At 39.0% G+C, this 23,534-nt stretch overlaps 1 protein-coding gene across 2 annotated transcripts in view; it reads left to right on the top strand.

The window, feature by feature from the left end:
• Positions 1–14,372: 14,372 nt before the first annotated feature.
• DTNA (dystrobrevin alpha) overlaps positions 14,373–23,534 on the top strand; it is a 355,255-nt gene continuing 346,093 nt past the window's right edge. Inside the window, exon 1 of one of the 2 annotated variants that reach the window (XM_053902550.1) lies at positions 14,373–14,590. The gene's annotated coding sequence lies outside the window, so the exon portion shown is untranslated. Of the gene's footprint in view, positions 14,591–14,809; positions 15,105–23,534 lie in introns of those variants that run through there. The other variant, XM_053902552.1, reaches the window with a different exon arrangement.

Consider the following 23,534-nt stretch of genomic DNA (forward strand, 5'->3'; position numbering starts at 1 on the left):
AGGGAGGCTGGAAGAAGAAAAATCAATAGAGGGGATGTTTTCTACAATAGGTGTGAGTTAACAATGGCTTGAGCAAGGGTGATGTCAGCAAGATTGTGAACAAGGGTGATTTGTGGAGTAACAAAGGCATTTGGAAGAAAGCATTGGTAAACCTGGCTGATATGATATAAGGAGCTAACGAGAAGAAAGATGCAAAGACAATTCCAATTTAATGTTGGGAAAATTATATTTCCACTTAGTTCAACATGGAAAGCATTCAGAGAAAATAGAACATGTGAGTTCAGTTTTAGAGACTTAAGAAGCATAAGTAGATATATAAGAAGAAATGTGCTGTGCAGTGGAATCTGTAGGACTGTCTGAGACAGCAGGGATGTATCCATTTTAATTTTAAATAAAACTTCACTGAGAAAAATAGGCAGATGAAATAAAGTTTCCACTTGAACTTTGCATTTGAAAACTGAAGGGACCTAGTCCTTCATATTACCATCACATTTTAAATCTAGACTCAAACATACAGTTAGATTCTGCATTTAGTCTTTTGTGTGTGTGTTTTGCTAGAACATTATAGGCGATGTCTTCTGATTTGGCAGAAATTAGCTTAATAAACTAAATGTTTATTATCAAAGGATAATTTTTACCATGTAAGTGAATGTTCCCATTTAATACCTCTAATAAAATGTGAACTTTTAGTTTTCCTGACAAAAGAGATCTCTGGATATACTAAGTCTATATAACATCAAAGTAACTAAGTGGTTCAAGGTAGTGAAAAAATAATTCTAACTATTTTATGAAACTTACTGGTTAAATCACAATCAAAGCAGTTATTTAATAATTTTTTTGTAAGTAAAACCACAACATGGTCTGTTTCCAAATCAACAAACAGTAATTTTTTTTTGCATGTTAAAGAGGTTCAAAAATGTCAGCAGTGACGTCACAATTAATCTAGCCAGTTTCCTCACCTGTGAAGTGAGAAACTGAAATGATAGCTAAGCTCCTTTCTAGTTACTACACTTTATTATATGTAAATACTAAGTCTTGAGAAAACAACACAACAAAATCTTATTATGGGACATGTCAGGTATACCAAAAAATACACCAGAAAGAACAATTAATTGCCAAGAAAATCTAAAATCATGGGATGTAGTGATCAATATTAAGTGAAACTCATTTTACACCAAGCTTTTTATCCAAGAACCTTTTAAGAATTCTGTGATTGCAGTAATCACAATCTTAAGAAGGAGGAATAAAAGCAAATAGTCTAAACCCCATTTCATTTGACATAGCCAGTCAGTGGTAAAATGTAGCAGGTCAAAGTGTGGTCCTCAGTTCAGCAGTACAGGCATCATCTGGGATCTTGTTAGAAATTGAGAATCTCAGGGGCGCCTTGGGGGCTCAGTTGGTTAAGTGTCCAACTTCAGCTCAGGTCATGATCTTGTGGTTTGTGAGTTCAAGCCCCGCCTCAGGCTCTGGGCTGATAGCTTGGAGCCCGGCGCCTGCCTTGGATTCTGTGTCCTCCCTCTTTCTCTCTGCCTCTCCCCTGCTCGCACTCTGTCTCTCCGTCTCTCAAGAATAAATAAAACATTACAAAAAAATTTAAATAAAAGAAAAAGAAATGTAGGATCTCAGACTCCACTCCAAACCTACTGAGCCAGATTCCACATTTTAACAAGATCCCCAGGTGATTCCTATGCACATCACAGTAGAAGAAACACTGATATACAACCCTACTGGATCTATATCTAGAGAGTGAGCAAATTCATACCATCCACCTATGGAGATCCCACCTCTGTCTTACTTGTCTTCAGTTAATCAGATTTTATGGTGTCACGTGCCCTAATGTCAGACACTTAGTAAAAGATATGTGACCCTAAAGAGATTCTTCATGAAAGAAATAGCTTGAATTAAACTTCATATAAAAGTGGTACAGACCATTTATAGGAACTTCCTACATTCTAGCCCAGGAGAGCCCAGAGACATTTCGTTTAAAATCTGAACGGAGGTCCTTCATTATCTGCTGCTTCATTCACCAGGGCAAGAACAAAGTGAATCTGAAGATCTGTACAGAAGAGAAGAACACATGTTCTTGCTCATTTTCCAATAGACGTTCCATTCTTTCACAGGCTTGCTGTAGAAACTGCTTTAAGTCATACACAAGAGACTATTTCTTACTTAAGCTTCATTAGGCTTTTTTGTATTTTTTTATTTAAAAAATTTTTCTTTTAATGTTTATGGTTTTTGAGAGAGAGAGAGAGAGAGAGCGCGCAGGGGAGGGGCAGAGAGAGAGGAGACACAGAATTGGAAGCAGGCTCCAGGCTCTGAGCTGTCAGCACAGAGCCCTACACAGGGCGTGAACTCACAGACCATGAGATCATGACCTGAGCTAAAGTTGGCTGCTTAATCAACTGTGTCACACAAAGGCCACTCATTAAGCTTTTTTAAAATATAGGCTTGCAACAATGCTTGGAAACCAGCAAACTCAACTGACTGAAAGGGATACTTGTTTTCGTTGCTCTGGAGAAGAAAAGGGTCAGGTAAAAGGAAAGTAAATAAAATAACATTTTTTGAGCGTCTACTTTGTGCTAAGTACTACACTGGGTGTTTTATATAAAGAACCAGGGTCTCTAAAATGTTAAACTTGAGGCCCACTCTCTAACCATGTACATGTGGTGTTATTGTGATCGGTCACAACTGTAATAACCATAAAAGCACAGCTTTTAAAATAACTTATAAAAATCCAGGTGTCTAAAACTTTGCTTTATTCTAAACTATAAATACTTCCAGGACTTTCCCCTCCCTCCAGTTACACATTGTTAAGAAAACAGCCTATAATAGTAGAAGTCAGATGATCTTGTTATTACAACGTTCAAAGTGCCTGTCTTAGATTCTAAACACACATAGAGACCTTATCTGATGATATTGTTTGTCTGATTGTGGCCCCTGAAAAGTATCTCGGGGCTATAATTGAAAGGATTTTGCAACTGGTTTCAGTTAACATGCTACTGTATACACAAGCACTGCCTGTGTAACAAAAGCGCCCTGTGAAGGTACCATAAGGTGAAAAGAAGGAGGTGGATGTTGGGGGAGCTCAGTACCCATGGTACCTGTATAAAGGAATAACACAAGAGACTTTATCTTTTTTACAGCTTAGTCTAATGAATGCGTAGTCTAAAAGAAGTCACCACACACAGGGTAGACAAAATGTTTGCCGAAAATCTGCAGACTTTCTGACCCACAGAAACAGAAGACAGACCTCAAGGGAACCACAACTTCTGGAAAATGAGGCAACAACCCCCACAAAGAAGAGAGACAGAGAAAAAGACCCCCAAATCGGTACGCTAACTGCGCTCAACTGTGCAGCGGAACCCTAAATCACACATGTGGGGAGCAGACCACAGAAGTCAGCTAAGTATGGAAGAACCGAACCGAGATTTGAGCCTTGGCAGAAGAGACGAGGTTTGCAGTTTGAGTCCCGTTAATTGCCAACTCAAACAAATGAAAAACGTCAACACTCTTTGGAAGGATTTAAAAGAAAATATGTTCTTCAGACTCACATTCACAGTGTCCAGATACTCTAAAATTACTTCACATTTCAGAGAACAAAGAATATAGTGACGCATTTGCAAGAGAAAAGACATGGAAACCAACCCCAAAATGACCCAGGCATTGGGATTAGCAGACAAGAATGTTTAAGCAGCTTTTCTACCCATGCTCAACGACATAAGGAAAATATTCTCACAGTGAATAAAAGATAGGAAATCTCAGCAAAGAAGGAAAAAACTATCAAAAAGAACTGAAAGAAAATTCTAGAACTTAAAAAAATACAATACGTGAAATAAAAACTCACGGGATAAGTTTAACAGCAGAAAGGAGACGACAGGGGAATGAGAAAGTAAACTGGAATGTGGACAAATATAAACAAACCAATCTGAAGAACAGGTTGCAAAAGTGACAAGTCTCAGTGTCCCGTGGGAAAATATCAAATGATTTAATACGCATGTGATCAAAGTTAAGAAGGAGAGGAGTAAGAGAATGGGACAGGACTAATATTTGAATACATAATGGTTGACTATTTCCAAAATTTGATAAAACATATATTTACAGTTCCCAGATTCTCAGAAAACCAAAAATAGGAAAGACATGAAGGAAAACACTCATCCGTGCATCATAGACAAACTGCCAAAAACCAAAGATTCAGAGAAAATCTTGAAGGCAACCAGAAACTCAGAGATAATAAATATGTGTTGTCATTTTAAGCCACTAAATATAGGGGTAATTTGCTATGCAGTAATAGACAACTAACACAACTATTATAGTTGGAGGTATTAATACCGCTCTCTCAATAATTGACAGAGCAAATAGATAGGAAATCAGGATATAGAAGACTCAAAATATCACCAACACATTTGCCCTAAATGTAATTTATAGAACACATTGGTCAATAACAGAAGAAAATGAATTATTTTCAAGCGAACACAGATTATTTATTAGGATGGATCATATTCTGGACCATAAAATAAACCTTAATAAATTTAATGGGATTGAAATCATTCCAAATATGTTTTCTGTCCACAATGGGATTGAATGAGAAATTAAACAGAACAATGTCTGGAAACACACATTATAGACATTAAAATCACACTTATAAATAAAATGGATCAAAAAAAGACAATACTGGGAAAATTAGGGAAAAAAGTTAACTGACTATAAATGAAAACAGGACATCAAACTATGTGAATGCACCTAAAGCAGTGCTTAGAGACAAAATTATTGCATTGAATTCTAATATAAGAAAAGAAGGGTCTCAATAATTTAAGTTTCTATCATAAGAAACTAGAAAAAAGAAGAGTGTATTAAACCTGGGATAAACACAAAGAAAGAATAAAGAGTGAAATCAATAAAAAAAGAAAACAAAATAACCCCAAAGAGACATTGAATAAAACCAAAAGCTGAAGGGCGCCTGGACGGCTCAGTAGGTTGGGCATCCACCTTTGGCTCAGGTCATAATCTCCCAGTTCATGGGTTCGAGCCCCACGTTGGGCTCTGTGCTGACAGCTCAGAGCCTGGAGCCTGCTTTGGATTCTCTGTCTCCTTCTCTCTCTGCCCCTCCTCTGCTCTCTCTCCCTCAAAAATAAATAAACATTAAAAAAAAAAACCAAAAGCTGATTGTTTTGAATGGGTAAATTAAATGGATAACCTCTGTAAGACTTACCAAGTATTTACCAAACAGAAATGAAAATATAGATCCCCAAAATAAAACCAATCACGCATATTTACTCAAGAGATAAAAATATAGGCCCTCGAAAATTCTTGTGCAAAAATATTTAGAAGTATCAAACACTATAAACAACCCAGATGTCTATCAATAGGGGAATGGATAAACAAGTTGTGATATATTTATTCAATGGACTAGAACTATGCCATAAGAGAACCCACTCTGGATACAATGACATTGGTTCTGATGAACCTCACAGACATGACGCTGAGGTAAAAGAGAGACACAAAAATGTATACACTCTATGATTCCTTTTATTCAAAGTTCTAAAACAGACAAATCAAAAATATAGTGCTAGATATCAAAAGAGTGATTATCTCTGGGTGGAGGGGGCAGGCAAGTAAAGGTGCACAGGGGAGTATCCTTGGTGCCCTGTGTCTTGATCCCCGTGGGTGGGTTACAAACTTGTATACATCTCTCTGAGTAGTCAGACTGTTCACTTAATGATCAGAGAGGGAGCAGACTGAGAGAGAGAGAGGGAATATGAAAGGATAAAACAAAGAAAAAAAAGAAAGAAAGAAAAAAGCTGGCCAGGACCTTGAGGGAAGAAATTAATCAGGACCACCTGTCGAAGCATAGAAGACTTGCAAGGCAGGGCTGATTTGGAAAATACAGAAGCAAACACTAAGGTAAGAAGCAGCAGTCTCCAGAGAATGCACAAGGAGCCTCCAGGGATGAACAGTTTTAAAGTTATTTACTCTATGTCTCAACACTTGACCTTGTAATTGTTTGCCTACGTATAATGTCTATCTTATAAATAATCACACTGGCTTTAAGTATGTATGTGTGCAATGAGAGCCAAGTTAAGATTTGTAAAGCCCTTAAACACAGAAAATATTATGATATTCTGCCTTATCTACCCCCATGATGTAATTCTAAATTAAAATTGTATAGACTGAAATATTTATGGATGAATATATATGATATCTAGGATGGGCTTCAAAATAATCTGGGTGGAGGGATTCATGGGTATGTGGAACAGTTTTGTTATGGGTTAATAAATACTACTGCTGAGGGGTGCCTGGGTGGCTCAGTTGTTTAAGCATTCAACTCTTAACACCAGACCCAGGTCCTGATCTCAAGGTTGTGAGATTGAGCCTTGCATTGGGCTCTGAGCACTGACAGGGAGGAGCTTGCTTGGGATTCTCTCTCTCTGCCCCTCCCCAACTCACTCTTGTGTGCATGCTCTCTCTCTCTCTCTCTCTCTCTCTCTCTCAAAATAAATAAATGAACTTGAAAAAAATAATGACCATAGTTGGGTAATGGGTACCATCATGCATATTTAAAAGAAAGTTAAAGAAAACTGCAGTCACCGTAAAATTAGAGTGCTGAGGCCAGCAAAGTTTTTATTTTTTACGATAACTACTTTGAAGCTTGAAAAAAATCTTTCAACTCTTTTAGTGCCCCTGTTAAAAGCCCACACATAGTTTGCCTGCTGGGGATCCTGTTCTGGCTGGACTGAGGATTGCTGCTCAGGATTGTCTTATCTCAGGAGGGTTTCACAGGTTAAAGATGCCCCAGGGGCAGTGCAAATAAAAGCTAAGAGAAGGAGCCAATCCTTTGTCACTGCCTAGTAAGAAGCATCCCAGCTGACAGAAAAAAGGACCAGCAATGTTTTCAACATCAAATGAGGGGGATATAGCAATGGATCAGGCCCTAGTGTATTTAGTTTTTCTATTTAGGATATGAAGAAAATTGTAATTAAGACTTATATTTTAAAACCTGAGGTAGTACATTTGAATTTCCTAAAAACTATTGATTGTAGAGTGTAGCCCTTTGATCTATTGTGAAATGTGTTTGATATATATTAGGCATTTAATAAGTATTTTCAGTTGTTGAAATATTTGTTCATTTTCTTTGAACAAATGTGAGCCATTCTGCAGCATGATGAACATGAACTGAAAAAATGAATTAGCTTAAATTTTTAGATTATCTAAAATCTACAACACTGGGAACGCTGAAGAAAATCTTTTATACTTAAATACCTCCACATTCGTTTTTTTTATAGTTTCCTAAAGTAAGAAATAAAATTATAGTACCCTAAATAAATGACACTACCATAATCCTATCTGCTAAGGTAGAAACTTAAGATATCATAGGTAGTAATTACTCTTCGCAACTAAACAACAAATTGATTCAGATTTGTTATTTATTTATATATGCATATAGAAGGAAAATTTGTGTTATCAAACTCTAGGTCACTATTATTATAAAAAAATGAATGCTCTACTGGGACCATATATTTAATGATTTGGGAATGCACACAGATTAATAACAAATAGAAAGAGAAGACATTAAATGTTTCATATTTGGGGCAACATCATGTCAAAACAGTAACCTATTTTCAGTTAATCAACAAAGCAATCAGCAAGTATTTTCCGAATAACCACAAGAGGATGTGAAATATACAAGAGATCAATATGAGTTCACAATCCTGATGAAGGAGGAGACAATCCTAGTGTCTGATATACATGAGATGACTAGCTAACAACTTAACACATTATGTGAATAGGTTTCAAGGTGGTGTTTCCAAGAGTTAAGTCTTTCACAGGAGTTCAAGAAGGATGGGTAACACTGACCTGGAGAATGTACTTTAATGATGGTAACAAAAAGACAGAGAGCATGTAGAGAAGTACATACTTTACTTATGTACTATATACAATCCTAGAAGGATTCACTCTACTTCTATTAAATAAGTTGTTTCAATTTTCTTTGAAATCAAACACAGAAGATCTGAAAATATCCACTTTCTCCTTTAATGCAAACTACAAAATATGTTTTGAATGCTGAGTCTCTTCTAGATATTTAAGACGCAGATATAGACAGCCAAGTGGAGTTAAATTGAAAACATACTGTAACAGAGAGAAGTATACTGTACTGATAGTGATTACAAGGCTTAAACCAGTATCTTTACATAATGCAATCCCGTAACCCCCCAGTTTTCTTTGGTTTGTTTTAAACATACAAAGAAAAAGTTCTATGTATCCCAGTAGCGAAAGCAAGCCATACAGGGTAGCCATTTCAACCTGTTCATGTAAAACGTACAAAAACATGCACCGTCAAAGGTATTTACAAGCCTACAAGAATTATTTCTACATGCTGCATAATGCCAGAAATAAAACTGACTTTTCCTCACCATCATCCTTATCTTATTTTCCAAGCACTTCCTATATGAAATAAGCATGTTTGATTCTCTAGAGAGGGGAAAGAAAAGGGATATTTTTACCATGGCCCTTGTCCTTGAGAACCTTAAAATGCTTTACAAGAAATGTACAAATAAAAAAGGGACAATTTCAAAATCAGAAATTTTTCATGTACGTCTACTAGACATCACAGACAATGCTGACTATAGATTAGGAACTGGGTCCAAAATAAGACTTTGGTTATGATAAAACATGTAAAATGTCCTCTATTCCTGTTTCTTTCAGTCTAGCTGATTGACATAAAAAGAAGAAAGTAAGACCAATATGTAAATGAAAACACATCCACACCATGTAGGATGTTCAAGCTGATCCGATGATGCAGTTCAGGGACAAAGAAAAAGAAAAGGAGAAGCAGACATGGTATTTATGACACAAATAAAAGATTAGCATCTAAATTAACAAAGACGATTTGTATATTAGGAGTATATATTATCACCTTATAGGAATGCACTTTGAACTATCTCAAAATGTATCCCTTAAGAGGCAAAATATCATTATTTCCAATAATAAATCTTAATTAGGGGTCTACCCAAATATTTCTAATACATTATTAAAGATTACAATTGGATTAGTTTACTTTCATCCTCCAACCCCTTTTTTTCATTTAGTTTTTCATAAAATACAAGGCTTTGCCGCATCAAATAAACTACATGGTATTTACCGTAGGGATTAACTTTTAAATTAAAACATGTGCTTGTTAACATGGTTCCTGATGGTCTACAGGAGATTTGGGCTGTGTCTAAATGATACATAAAGAATCATTTGAGTGGGAAATAATTAAGTTAGGCAAACTAATTTCACATAAATAAAATTGTTTTGATTAAGCTGTTCACTTTGTAACAGGCTTCTTTGGTATTGTAAAAAACATTAGGCTTTATTTAGAAATCACCAAGGAAAAATTTGACATTTCCCTGAGATAATGTGGATAGCTATTCATATAGGTCATCTTCAATAAGCAGTTTTTTCTCCTTAGTTATTTGGATTGATCATATACATTGACCAAATATATTTGCTATTGATGTTCTGATTTATTGAATATTACTCTTGGTTGCATGTATCAGGATATTTTGAATTCTTGAACAAAATAAAAACAAAAACATTCAGCTTCAAAGCAATTAAAAACAGGGAACACATTTCCAGCAGCAAACTGAATAGATTATAAGCACCTTCTAAAAGGCTGAGCTCTCTGGCTGGCTTTTTTCCACTGTCTCCGCTGTGACAGTACACTTAAGTTTCATCTAAAATATTTGTGTTTTGTTTATGGTCCATTGAGAAAATAAATTCCCCCAGGAGTAAAGGGCGCACTAGTGTGGTGCCATTGGGAGACCTGAACAGCCATAATATGTGTTTAATGAATTGCCATTACAAACTGGAATCACAGCTGCTTAAAATGGCAACAGATTTGTTCATTCTAACACGAGGAAACAAAATACACTTGACCACTTACACCTGGTCTTTAACACGAGGAAAGAAAATACACTTGACCACTTACACCTGGTCTTTAGGCTACGTTCTCCCCTTCGGTCTGAGGAGCACATGGAAAATGCAAACAGCGTTTCACCTGAGGATGTTAGACCAGCAGAGGAGACACTGGTTGAGCACCAGAAGCAGCTGAGTTACCGGACACTGCCCTGGGTGCAGGAGGCTTCAGTATAGCTAAGCGGGCAGGGAGCGGAGGCATGATGGAAGGAAGAATACCTCTGCTTTCCTGGATTTGCAATTACTCCCTAACAGCTGACAGGACCATGCCTCAGTGCAGAATTTCTTAGGCAGATGGATACTAACTTTAACTATATAAATATGCATCTAGAAGTGATGCATAAGGAGACTGAATGAACATTCTTGGAGTGTATTAATACACATACTTACATCCCCTCAATTTTCATGAATGCTTAGGACACAATTGGCACATTTCAGTGGAGGTCAGAAGATGGTGTTCTGTTTGAGGCTGGTGAGCTGCAAAATGGGACTATCTTGAAAAGTCAGAGAACAGCAAAGGGTTCTGACTATCTTTGTGAGCCAGAGAAAAAGCAGGGCTTCTAAAGGAAAGGGGGACATTGAAAAAAAGTGGGCAGGAATGAACTTCACCTACTTCATAATTCTATCCAGGGTCCACCTTTACCTCAAAATTTGGTAGCTCTCACACCAAAAACAAAACAAAACAAAACAAAACACACACACAAAACAGCAACAAACCCAAAAAAGTATCAATTTCCCAAGTCACGGCTCAGTTGATCCATCTTCTTGACCTGTGCTGTACTGCTAATGTACTCTTCATTCTTGAAAGCTCATCAGTTCCTTAGAGGGAACATATTTTATGTATATTTCATGTTTTTCAAGCCCCCCCCCCATATCATTCTACAGTCTACATCCCTATCAGTCCACACCCACGGGTATAAGAGTTTCTAATTGGTAAAACAGTGGCGTCTTTACTTCAATTATTTTGAATCCATCTTCTTTTATACTCTTGTCATTCAAGTCCCTTAAATACTCCAAAATTATTAATTCCTCCTGCCCCAAAACTATTACCAGCTAATCATGCTGACTTGACCTATAACACATACACATTCTATATATCACTATTCCTATAAAACATATACATACACAGTTTTACCATAACATAGTGAACACTGTGATTTTTACCTATGGCCATTCTCACATTAACTATGATCTAGTTTAAAAATCAAGATTTCAAATTTAAGAAGGGGGGCACCTGGGTGGCTCATTCGGTTAAGAGTCTGACTCTTGGTTTCGACTCAGGTCATGATCTCACTGTGGGTTTCAGCCCCACGTCGAGCTCCGCACTGACAGTGTGGAGCCTGCTTGAGATTCTCTCTTTCCCTCTCTCTGCCCCTCCCCCGCTCACGTGCTCTGTCTCTCTCTCTCTGTCTCTCTCTCAGAATAAAATAAAAAATAAAATAAAAAATCAAGACATCATAAGGGCAAAATAATAAATCTCAGAAATTTATTTTCCTCACTAAGGAGCGTAAATTAGTACGAACCACAAATCCATGTGTCCGACCATATTAAAAATATTTTTCCCTAACTGGTGGTTCTCTGGAACAAACTGCTAGTGATTGTTGAGCCGCTGAAGTTGTAATACATTTCTGAGACACATGTTATAATCATCAAACCTAAATATATCTCTAATTAAAACAAATCCTGCCATGAGTATGAAGATCAAAAGGAAAGTGCTCTTGATATACTGCTGTTCAATTTAGGCCTCCACCTCTTGTGCAGAAATCTCCCAGAGATACTGCAAATCCATTAGAGTCTGTTACATGCTAAAGCTTCTAGTTTAGCTCCAATCACCTGTGTAAAATCCTGGATTATAAATCACTGCTGAGGATCTATGCCCAGGAACCACCTAGCTGTATTGTTTATGAGAGGGCTTGGAGGAGGGTGTACTGAGCAACATCTTGAGTGTTGACTGATCAGAAGATATAAATGACATTTCCCAAACAATGAGTGACTATTTTCAGCACTTCTCATGCGATGTGCAGAAAATGAGGGAGAATCATATTCCCTTTAAAATAAAGCCGACAAAATGCCTTTCTCTAATTATTGCTTTGCTCAGTAAAGACTGTATGAAAAGCTTTATGAAAAATCTGAAGTACTTTAAAAATATACTATTACTACTATTATCTTGCTTTAAATATTGCATGCATAACTTGTCATTGCCCACTTCAATATACCTGTGCCTTTGCTTTTCTATATAGCTCCCTGAATTTCAGTGTTAATTTCTTCTTAAAAAATGTCACATCCCACTGTCATTTTTCTTGTTCCGTTACACTGATCAGTCTATTTATTTCTTCTAGTGGATCCCGTAGTTAAATCCACTTTTTAAAAAATCCATTTTAAAATCCACTCAATTTTTAAAATTGAGATCATTTGGGACGGCTTCTACAGGACTGACACCTGGTGTCTCTCCCATTGAATCCTGTAGGCTTATCAAAAGGTCATGTCTGGTAACAATAAGAAAGTCTATGATTTCCTAAATTTGATTTCCATGCAGCAAAATTTGGAAAATTTTAGCTTTCATTTGAAAGTTGATCCTCTGGGGCGCCTGGGTGGCTCAGTCAGTTAGGTGGCCGACTTCGGCTCAGGTCATGATCTCATGGTTTGTGGGTTCGAGCCCTGTGTCCGGCTCTGTGCTGACAGCTCGGAGCCTGGAGCCTGCTTCTGATTCTGTGTCTTCCTCTCTCTCTGCCCCTCCCCTGCTCGTGTTCTGTCTCTCTCTGTCTCTCAAAAATAAATAAATATTAAAAAAAAGATTTATGAAAGTTGATCTTCTGTTTCTTTTGTGTTTTTTCTTCTTCTCTCCTTCTTCTTGTAATTTCTTAATTCCCTTTATTCTTCCCTCTCCACCCACCTTCCCTGCTTACTCTTCTGCCTTCTCCTCGTCCCATTTTAGAAGGCTGCTTAGCTGCTGCATTTTCTTCCGAACAAAAGCTACCCGAGTGTTCTTGGTGAGAACTTTCACAATATTAAAAAAAAATCCCCATTTAGTATTTATGTAGGATGCACATGAAAGAGAAGGGCAAAGTCAGCGTATTACCTTGGCCATTTAGATTACTGTGGGGGTCAAAGACTGAACTATGGGGCACAGAGACAATGAAATCATTTAAACATGGAACACAAATTAGGTCAGTAAAAAGGAGTGTCGCTTATATTTTCTTTGTGGCAATTCACCAAACACCACAAATAATAGAGTGTTTCGTCTGTAGATCATTTAGTGTAGCTGTCTATCTATCCATCCATCCATCCATCGATAGATGTATATATCTTGTCTGAACAACTAGATGTAAACTAATGAAGGATAGGTTCCATGTCTCAAACTTCTCTATATCCTTCAAAACAGCACAGTTCTCATATACATCAGGCTCTTAGAAAGGGTGAGTGATATACAACAAATCATTATGAAATTGGTGACTACCCCAAAAACATTGACTATAATTGCTTCATATTACTATGAAACAATTAGTTGAAACAATACAAACGAATAGGCATTTACACATGAATACACAGACATATAACAAATACACATACCCCCCCAAAAGAAAGAAAATTATATGAAACCATAAAACTGAAAACATATGCAAATATACAAGAGAAAAATTATATTAAAACATATCCTTGTAGAAAAACCAATTAATTAATTAGCTTGCAAGGTAGTTGGTAACTTTAAAATAATCAAGAATATCTTCATATTTTCAGTAACCTAAGTTTCCAGCGATTGATGATAGTGAATTAGCAACTTGTGAGTAGCTGTACAATTAATATTTATAGTGAGATTTTGACTTACGTGTACTTGGATAAGTCATGTTATCTGACTTATGCTTCATGCTTCGGTATCTCTGAGGTGAAAATACTATTTGCCTTCTCATCCACCTCCTCCTCTGCAAATAAATGAGGTAATGTTTGGGAAATGTTTGCAGCTTGGGAAGGAAACCCACTGCATACATCTCAGGTGTTAGCACTATTCCACATTCAAGCCTGGTATATTCCCTCTGTTTTAAATTGAAATTATACTGTTTGAGTTCTTGGGTCCTCACCAAAATCTGGGTCAACATAAGAAGATGATTATTTTTAATTTTAATTCTGAGGCTCTGTTCGCATCCCTTGCACGTGTGAGGGAAAACTGTAGCAAATAAACAAAGCACATAAATCAAGCTTTGAAAGAGAACAATCTCTATCCAGGAGGATTTTTTTTTTTTTTTTTCAATAAAGAGCATGAACACTGTATTTCCCTGGAGGAATATTTCGGTCAAGGAAGGAGGATAGTGCATGCAGTGTGAGTGCGTGTGTGCGCGTGTGTGCATGTGTGTGTATGTGTGTGTGTGCTGTGCGTGCGCGCCCGCGGAGAGAGGGGCGGGGGAGGCGGATGAGGAGGATGAGATCATAGTTTCAGGATCCTCAGGAAACCCTGGTACTGGCAGCAGCCAGCCTCTGCTGTGCCCACATGACCCACAACTCTGGCAGCGGACCCGGCACTTCCAACATTATTAAATAATAAGAAAGCGGCTCCTACTCCATGCCCAAACCTCCCTACAGACCAATGGACACCTTCTAAGAGTTTGGCGAGTCGGTGACTGAGGCGCCCGTCCATTCCAAGGTGTGTGTAAGGCGTTTTCCTCCTTGACAGCTCCGGGATGGGGGAGGGCGCGGGGGTGGAGGGGGTCCGTGTGCCGGGCGGGGAGTGGGCGCCGGCCGGCCGGGCCGCCGAGCGCTGCCCCCCGGGCCGCCCGGTGCCGCGGAGCGAGCGGCGAGGCGGGAGATGCACATGACGCGCAGCCCGAGCTGCGCAGGGACCGCAGCCGCCCACGGCGCCGGGGCGCGGGCACAGGCGGCTCGGCTGCCGGAGCAAGGGCAGGCGCCGCGCACCGGCAAAGTCAAGAGTGGAAGCGGGCGGCGAGCGCCGGCTGGGGAAGGGAATCGCCCCAACGCCCACTCGCGGGGTTCCCACCTGTGCGCGGGCGCCGGCCGCCGCGAGCGCCAACCATGTGCCGGGCGCCGCAGCCAGGACTGCGGCGCGGCGCCTCCCCGGGCGGCGGGCGGCGCCTCGGGCCCGCGGGGCGGCGGTAGCGGCTGCTGCAGGATGGCCGGCCCGGGGGCGCGGGGCCGCGCAGGTAAATCTCGGCCGCCCGCGGAGGCCCGGCCGCGTGTGCCGCAGCCCCCGCTGTCGCCGCCGCGCCGCGCCGCTCCCGGGCTGGCGATGGCAGCCGGCCCCGTCGCGGCGCGGCTCGAGTTGTTTTTGTGGTCGGTGCTGCGCTCCCGGTCGTCCTCGCGGGCCCAGCCGTTGGGAGGTGGCGTGGCCACCTCCATCAGGGATGGCACTCGCGTTGGGGAGCGGTCTGGGGAGGGTGGGGGGTGCTTAGCGACCGGGAAGGCTGCGATGGGTCCCTTGCAGCCGGCGGCGTCTGCGCGTGTTGCAAGGCACTGCGGTTCCCCGGGCGGATGCCGTGTGGGAGTGGGCGCTCGGCGCTGGGGGGTGGCCGGCAGCGGATGTGGGTCCGGGGCGGCGGTGAGTGTGGCCCCAGCTGTTATAGCCTGTTGCCCATTTTGGAGTTTTCCGCTGGGCAGAGGGCGGACGGAGGGTTCTTCCTGATGCCTGGAGTGGGAGACAGAGAGGTGTCTGCCGAGAGACCAAAGCCAAGGAGAGAAGAGGGGTGGCCCGACGGCGGTGCCGGGCTCAACGGTACCATTCCTGGGACTCGGTAGTGAAACTTTCCTCTTCAGCAGGCTTGGGGCATGGCTTTGAGAAGATAAGTGTGGAGCCTGGTGGGGGTGGGGGGATCCTGGATGTACACTTGCAGTGAAGCTTACCACCATTAGGTTCATTCTTGCTTTGAAAAAAAATTGGTCTTTTGAGTTGATGTTTACGTTCGAGTTTTCTTGTTCTCTATTAGGATCACTTGGTATTAACGTGTTTGTGTTTACTTTTGAACATAACAGAAGCCTATATTGTTACTAATTTCTTTTACAAAAAAAAATATATATACTTCTCTTGCTTATTCCAAAGGTAGAAACTTTAGGAAAAAACACTCTCCATCCGTTCCAGGTACAGTTCTGTATGCTTTCATTCATTTAATCCCTACAGCAACATAAGGGGTAGTTAGTAATATTACCCACCTTTTACAGTTGAGTCAATCTAGACACAGAGAGGTGAGATAACTTACCCAAAGTTGTACAGTTATTAAATGTTAGAGCCCAGTTGGGCTCTCAGTGCACTCTTAAGCATTATATACAGATATCTATCTATCTATATCTATCTATCTATCTATTTATCTAGGCATATATATGGTATCCCATTGTGCCTAAAGTCGTCTCTCTTTCATATATTGACTACATTTTCTACCAAGATGAACGTCTTAACTATGCACTAGACATTGGACACAATGTTTTCTAATTTTTAATACTATTATTAAAAGTGGATTATAAATATAAATTATAGCAAATATCCTTTGAGTACTTTTGTCACAATTAACCAAATTACCTACAACAATTACAGACTAAAGTAGCATTTATCAGCAAAGTTAAGATGTTCAGTTAAGATTATCGGCCAAGTAAATTATTACAAAGCAGATGGCTGAATTGATACTTTTGTTTGCACTTAATTTTAAACTTCCTAAGGTATTAGTCTGTTCTTTGCTCAAAACACAGCCATCATTTTCTTCAGAGCACCGTTATCTTTGAACAAGTTAATCATCTTTAATCCAATCACTCTGACAAGAGGTTAGGCAGTTTTAAAAGAATTATGCAATTCTCTTTCAACTATCAGTGACTAAAAGCAGGTTGTATTTTGAGGGTGTTCATGTATGTCTATACCTTTTAGCCAATTGTATGTGCTTTATACAAAGTTATGTAGCAGTGAAGGTTGAAATCAAAATTTCTCATTAGTTCTAAGTTGAAATACTTTAAAAATCTCCACTTGTTTTACATGAACCATGATGTGAAGAAGGGTATCAATGGGGCAAACTCCCAACTGCACACATTTAGGCAATTACCTTCTTTGAGCTTATCATTGAGCTTTCATGATATTCATTTTATTGGACGGATGTCTCTCTTAAGTCTTCATCTATTATTTTTTTCAAGTAAATGTAATTGCTCCTTCACATTACCAGTTTCAAATTATTTTGACATTCATCGCTTTCCTTAATTCTTGTCTCTTAGTTTAATTAAATTCAGTATACATATTTCAAACCCATAATTATTCAACATTATAAGTGAAAAGACTAGGATCCAACGGAACTACATGGAAACGTGTTCTTTGGACATGAAAAAAAATCATCCCATCCTTCGGTGGTTAACATCCTCCACACCCCAACTTTGGCTTCCATTTTATTTTGGGATACCAGAGTGCAGAGCTGTGGTCAAAACAGTTGCCTGCCATCAGACACAGTGTTTTTGATATTGAAACTTGAATTTGAAGTTTTCAAGTCTATTTATACAAAATGTTGATTGTTATTAAGGCATAAATATTATAATACATAAGTATAACCTTTCTTGTCTGACTCAGAACTGTTCCGATTTTCTGGCCTCTGTTACTTATTTTAGAAAAAGCATTCCTTTGCTACTTGTACTTCGCCTGGTAGATTTGGCATGACTTTTTCCTTTCAAGTCCCATACCTTCAGTTTGGGGAAAGCTGTCTCTGCTTCCTGAGGGTCCCTCTGTTTAGGTGCTTGATGGGGAACTGGGGACCAGCATTAAGCAGAAAGATGAGTGAGCCCTGCCAACATGGAGGGTGTGAGGCTTTAGTAAACTAATTCTACAAATAAATGTTTATTTGCAAATTGAGGTAAGTTCTCTGAAAGAAAGAATTCTATAGGAATCGTAATAGAGGATTCTGCACCAGACAGAACAAGATGTCCAAGCAGTCACAGGAATGTGGAGGAATGACACATGAGGAGCTGTTGACTAAGTCAATTGTCTTCTTAAATGCTTTCATAAATCTTTTCTGAATTATTTTCTGAATCAGAGACCTTTGTCCCACTCTGGTTGTCACTAGACTTCTCTATTCACCAGGAACAATACTATTTACCCTCGTTATCCATCTTGGGACATGGTGGGGTTTACAAAACTATCAATAACTTTTAAAGCATATAGAGCATGTGGTACCCTTACGTGGTTATTATTATATGTGTAGAAAGATATTTAAGTTTAGTGAAACATAATCCTTTTCTTTCTTTGCCTCAACAATTTATTTTGAATTTTAAAAAGTAGTTGTGTGTGTGTGTGTGTGTGTGTGTGTGTGTGTGTGTGTGTCTGGTAGTTGTTAAAATGGCAGAATGTCTCAAAACAGAAATGCAATTGGTTCTTCACACAATCCCTAACATGCTCTAAAGTGTCCAAGAGAACAGAAGAGGCCCCAGAGTAAGGGAGGTGATATTAACTGATGAATACGCTGGGGATGTATGTATTAACAATTAAAGTTTTATTTTATTTATTTTGAGAGAGAGAGAGGGAGAGAGAGAGTCCCAAGCAGGCTCCACCCTGTCAGCATGGAGCCGAATGTGGGGTTTGAACTCAGGAACTGTGAGATCATGACCTGACCCGAAATCAAGAGTCAGATGCTAAGTCAACTAAGCCACCCAGGCACCCCTGTATTACAATTTAAACCCATTTAAATGTATTGAATATTTACTATGTGCTGGTTATTCTATGGGCTATGTAGAAATTAACTTGTGTATGCTTCACAATGGCCTAGAGGTCTGCATGTATTTACCCCCCCACACACTTTACAGAATGGGGAACCGAAGCACAAAGAGAATAATCATGACCACTGGCATAGAAGTAGAGATGAACCCTAAATTCAAGTATTCTAATACTGTACTCCACACTGTTAACTATCAATGTGTAACATCTAGTTCATAGTTTTACTAGTGCGTTAAATTCCCATCATCTTTGGAAATAACACCTCCCAACTTGATCTTTTGGTTACTTTTCCCTTAATGAAAATGAGTGGAAAAAAAAATAGAACTTCTTTTATGGCAGTGCTTTTGCCCCATATTTTACAGGCAAAATATACATAAAGCAAGAAGAGATACGTGAATTCCTAGCCACCTGTGACTGCTAGATTATGAGAAATTTCTCATTGCATGTTACATAGTTTTAAATTCAAAAATAGTTATTTGAGCAGCACTTGAAACTATCGAAATTTAAAGAAAAAAATTTTAATGTTTTTTTTTTTTTTATTTTTGAGAGAGACACACACAGAGTGTGAGCAGGGGAGGGGCAGAGAGAGAGAGAGAGAGAGAGAGAGAGAGAATATGAAGCAGGCTCCAGGCTCTAAACTGTCAGCACCGAGCCCGGTGAGGGGCTCGAACTCACAAACCATGAGATCATGACCTGAGCCGAAGTCAGACACTTAACTGACTGAGCCACAAGGCACCCCTAAACTAATGAAATTTTTAACATCGAGGATATGTACTTAAGCATCTCAAATAATTTGGGGAATATCTTTAAATTTTTTTTTTTTCAACATTTTTTATTTATTTTTGGGACAGAGAGAGACAGAGCATGAACGGGGGAGGGGCAGAGAGAGAGGGAGACACAGAATCGGAAACAGGCTCCAGGCTCCGAGCCATCAGCCCAGAGCCTGACGCGGGGCTCGAACTCACGGACCGCGAGATCGTGACCTGGCTGAAGTCGGACGCCTAACCGACTGCGCCACCCAGGCGCCCTGGGGAATATCTTTAATAGCTGGAAGTTCTGGGACCATTAATACACTTAAGAATTTTAAATTATCTGTTTCACCTACCCCCAATGTGTGTCCAGAGTATGCACTACAGAGAGGATATAAAGTATGACTTAGAAACACCTGTTGAATCATCTTGGTAAAATTTAGAAGACCCTGTTAATTTTTACATTGGGATCTTCTGACATGACTCATAGCAATTGTTATGATAAAAAAAACTTAGTAATTTTAAATATTATCCAGATAATGCTAACCTAAGACACATGGGATATGTTATGAGCAAAGTGAAGTACTAATTGGTTAAATATGTGCTAATGCATATAAAGATCTTTGCACAGTGTCTGAAAATGTTGGTCAATGTTATTTCTCCCTGAAAATGATGGGTAACATGCAGATGATCATGATGAATGTTCATAGTAATCCCACTTGGTACATAGAGCACACATACAGGTTCATGATTCTTTCCTTTGAAACCATTGGAAATGCTTAAGGCAGTGCATGCATTTTCTGTGACTTAGGTATCCCTATCAAGAACGTGATGCATCACTTCTCTGTATGCTCAGTTTCATACAAACCTTGATATCATGGAATCATTAGTCAACTATTGCTCTAATTCATACCAAAGTCTTGATCTGACTTTGTAGGGTGTGTGTGTGGGGGGGGGGGGCGATTATCAGAGTGGGGGATGACATCAAGTATACTGATGAACAATTCATGAACTGGAGTTTACAATTTGATATCATTGTATATATAGGGTCCTACTGCAGAGGATTGTGTGTGTTTGATGTAAATGTAAAATATGTTAATCAGTTATAAAGTTATAATAGTTTAGGTTATGCAGTTAAACAACTTTCAAATCTCAGTGACTGAAAAGTACAAAGGTTTATTTCTTGCTAATGCCATGTGCCCACGTCTATCAGTAAAAGACTCTATTCTATGTCCTCTTCTCTTAGAGATTCATGCTAATAAGGCTCCTAACATCCAAACATTCTCATCTCTCATCAGGCACATGGGAACATGTTGAATCACCCACAAGTTGTAAAAGGCTTCTACCAGTAATCAAGACTTGCCACTTGCACTCATATTTTATTGGCCAAAGCAAATTATATAACCATTCCTAACCAGAAGATAGAAAAGAAGGGCAATCCAATCCTATGCCCACGTGGAAGAACGGTACAATAGTAGTGAACAAATTAATGATTTCCACATAAAATTAGCCAGTTCCCTTCAATAGTTTTATTACCTAAAAATGGCTTATGATTTAATGTAAAAGTAGAATCAACAAGGGGCGACTGGATGGCTCGGTCGGTTGGGCATCCGACTTCAGCTCACGTCATGATCTCATGGCTCATGAGTTGGAGCCCCGCATCAGGCTCTGTGCTGACAGCTCACAGCCTGGAGCCTGCTTCCGATTATGCGCCTCTCTCTCTCTCTCTCTCTCTCTCTCTGCCCCTGCCCTGCTCGTGCTCTGTCTCTCCCTCAAAATTCAATAAACATTTTAAAAATTTAGGAAACAAAAAGAATCAACAATAACCATGTTTTAGAACTTCAGCATGGGAAGGTAATCCCCACATAAAATCACCAGCAAAGAAAGTAGAGACTAAACTGAAAAAATGGATGATATCTCTCTTTTTCATTGGGGATGTATAGTCCAGGAATGAACATAAAGCTCTGGTTTATTTTAAGCGAATGCATGATGTAGCCTATTTGACAATACACACAAGCCAAGAACAGTGCCAAGAACTGTATATACCACTCAAGCTGTTTTCTGAACAGATTTGATACTATTGACATGGTAGAGAAAAGAGAACAGCTCTGTTTGTATCTTCTTTTGTCACCTGTACCAACATGGACAAAAGTAACATATGTACTATTACATACTATTGTAAAAAGTAATACAGATAAACATAAAAGTCATACCGTATGTTTATTTTAAATGGCCAAACATAATTTGAAAAGTTAGAATAGATCCAATCCGCATTTGTTAAGTAAGCCTTTTATTTTGCAATAATTGGAGATTCACCTTCCATTGTAAGACATAATACAGGGAGATCCCATCGTCCCTTTTACCCAGTTTCCCCCAACACAAACGAACAAACAATTAGAAAATGGGCAAAAGACATTAAAAAGACATTTCACTAAAGATATACAAATGGCAAATATTCACATGAAAAGATGTTCCACATTATTAGCCATAAAGGAATGCAAATTAAAGCCACAGTGAGCTATATCACTACACACCTATTGGAATATTCATCACAAGTACATAGGAATTTATTGTGTTTTGTTTTTTTTTTATGTTTACCTGTATCCTGGAAACTTGCTGAATTCTTAGCTCTAAATGTCTTTTGTAATTTCTTAGAATGGTCTATGTAGGCCATCACGTCATCTGCAAGTAAGGACGGTTTTATTTTTTTCTTTCTAATCTGTATGCCTTTTGTTTTCTTGTCTTATTGCACTACTGGAACTTCCGGTGTTACGTTAGAGGGCTGAGAGTGGACATTCTTACCATGTTGCTGAGCGTCAGGGGAAAGGATTGTCTTTCACCGTAATGTATTATATCGGCAGTAAATTTTTTGTAGATGTTTTTTATTAAATTGAAAAACTTCACCTCGGGTCCAGTTTTTTCTGAGTGTGTTTATCACGAGTAGGTATTAATTATTATCAAATGCTTTTTTTCCCACCAAATGAGATACTCCTTTAATTTTCCTTCTCTAGCCTATTATTATGGTAGAGTACATTGATTTTTGACTATTGAACCAGCTTTGCATCCCTGCAATAAACCACATTTAGCCATTGTGTATCATTTCTTGTATAATCTATTTGCCAATATTTTGTTAAAGATTTTTACATTTGTATTCATAAGAGATATTGGTCTAGGGTTTTCTTTTTTGGTACTGTCCTTGTTATTGGTATCAGAGTAATACGAGCTCCATAAAATGAGTTGCAATGTGTTCCCTCCTCTCCTATTTTCTGGAAGAGATTGTGTAGAATTGGTATTGAATTGGTATTAATCCTTCTTTAAATATTTGGTAGAATTCCTCAGTGAAAGCAACTAGTCTGGAAGATTTCTTTTTTAGTGTTTTTGTTTTGTTTTGTTTTGTTTTTTATTTTTTAGTGATGAACTCAATTTCTTCAATGCTCGTACTAGTTTCCTTGGGCGGGCATTACAAAATACCACAGACTAGTGGCTTAAATGACAGAAATGTATTTTCTCACATTTCTGGAGGCCGGGAGTCCAAGATCAAGGTGTCAGCAGGTTTGTTTTCTTCTCACGCTCTTCCTTGGCTTGCAGATGGCTGACCTCTTGCTGTGTCCTCACATGGTCTCTCTGTGTGTACATCCTTGGTGTCTCTGTGTCCAGATTTCCACTTCTTATAAAGACACCAGTCAAATTGGATTAGGACCCATCCTAACTGTCACATTTAAACTTAATCATCCTTTTAAAGGCCCTATCTCCAACTGCGATCATATTCTGGACTAGGGAGTTAGGACTTCAACATATGAATTTTGGGAGGACACAGTTCAGCCCATAACAATATTTTATAGGCGTTTCAAATGATCTGTTTCATATTATGTGAGTTGTGGTAATTTAAGTTTATTGAGGAATTGGTTCATTTCATCTAAGTTGTCAAATCTATTTGTATAGAGTTGCACATATTTATTTTGGTTCTTTTGATGTCTGCAGTGTCTCTAGTGATATCCCCTGCTTCATTATTTTTTTTAAATGTTTATTTATTGTTGAGGGGGAGGGCAGAGAGACAGAGTGGGAGGGAGAAAGTCTCAAGCAGGCTTTGCACTTTCACCTCAGAGCTGGATGCGGAGTTTGATCCCACCAACATGAGATCATGACCTGAGCTG

This window comes from Panthera pardus, unplaced genomic scaffold (genome assembly GCF_024362965.1).
Source record: "Panthera pardus isolate Hobbes unplaced genomic scaffold, ASM2436296v1 HiC_scaffold_15, whole genome shotgun sequence".
NCBI lineage: Eukaryota > Metazoa > Chordata > Mammalia > Carnivora > Felidae > Panthera > Panthera pardus.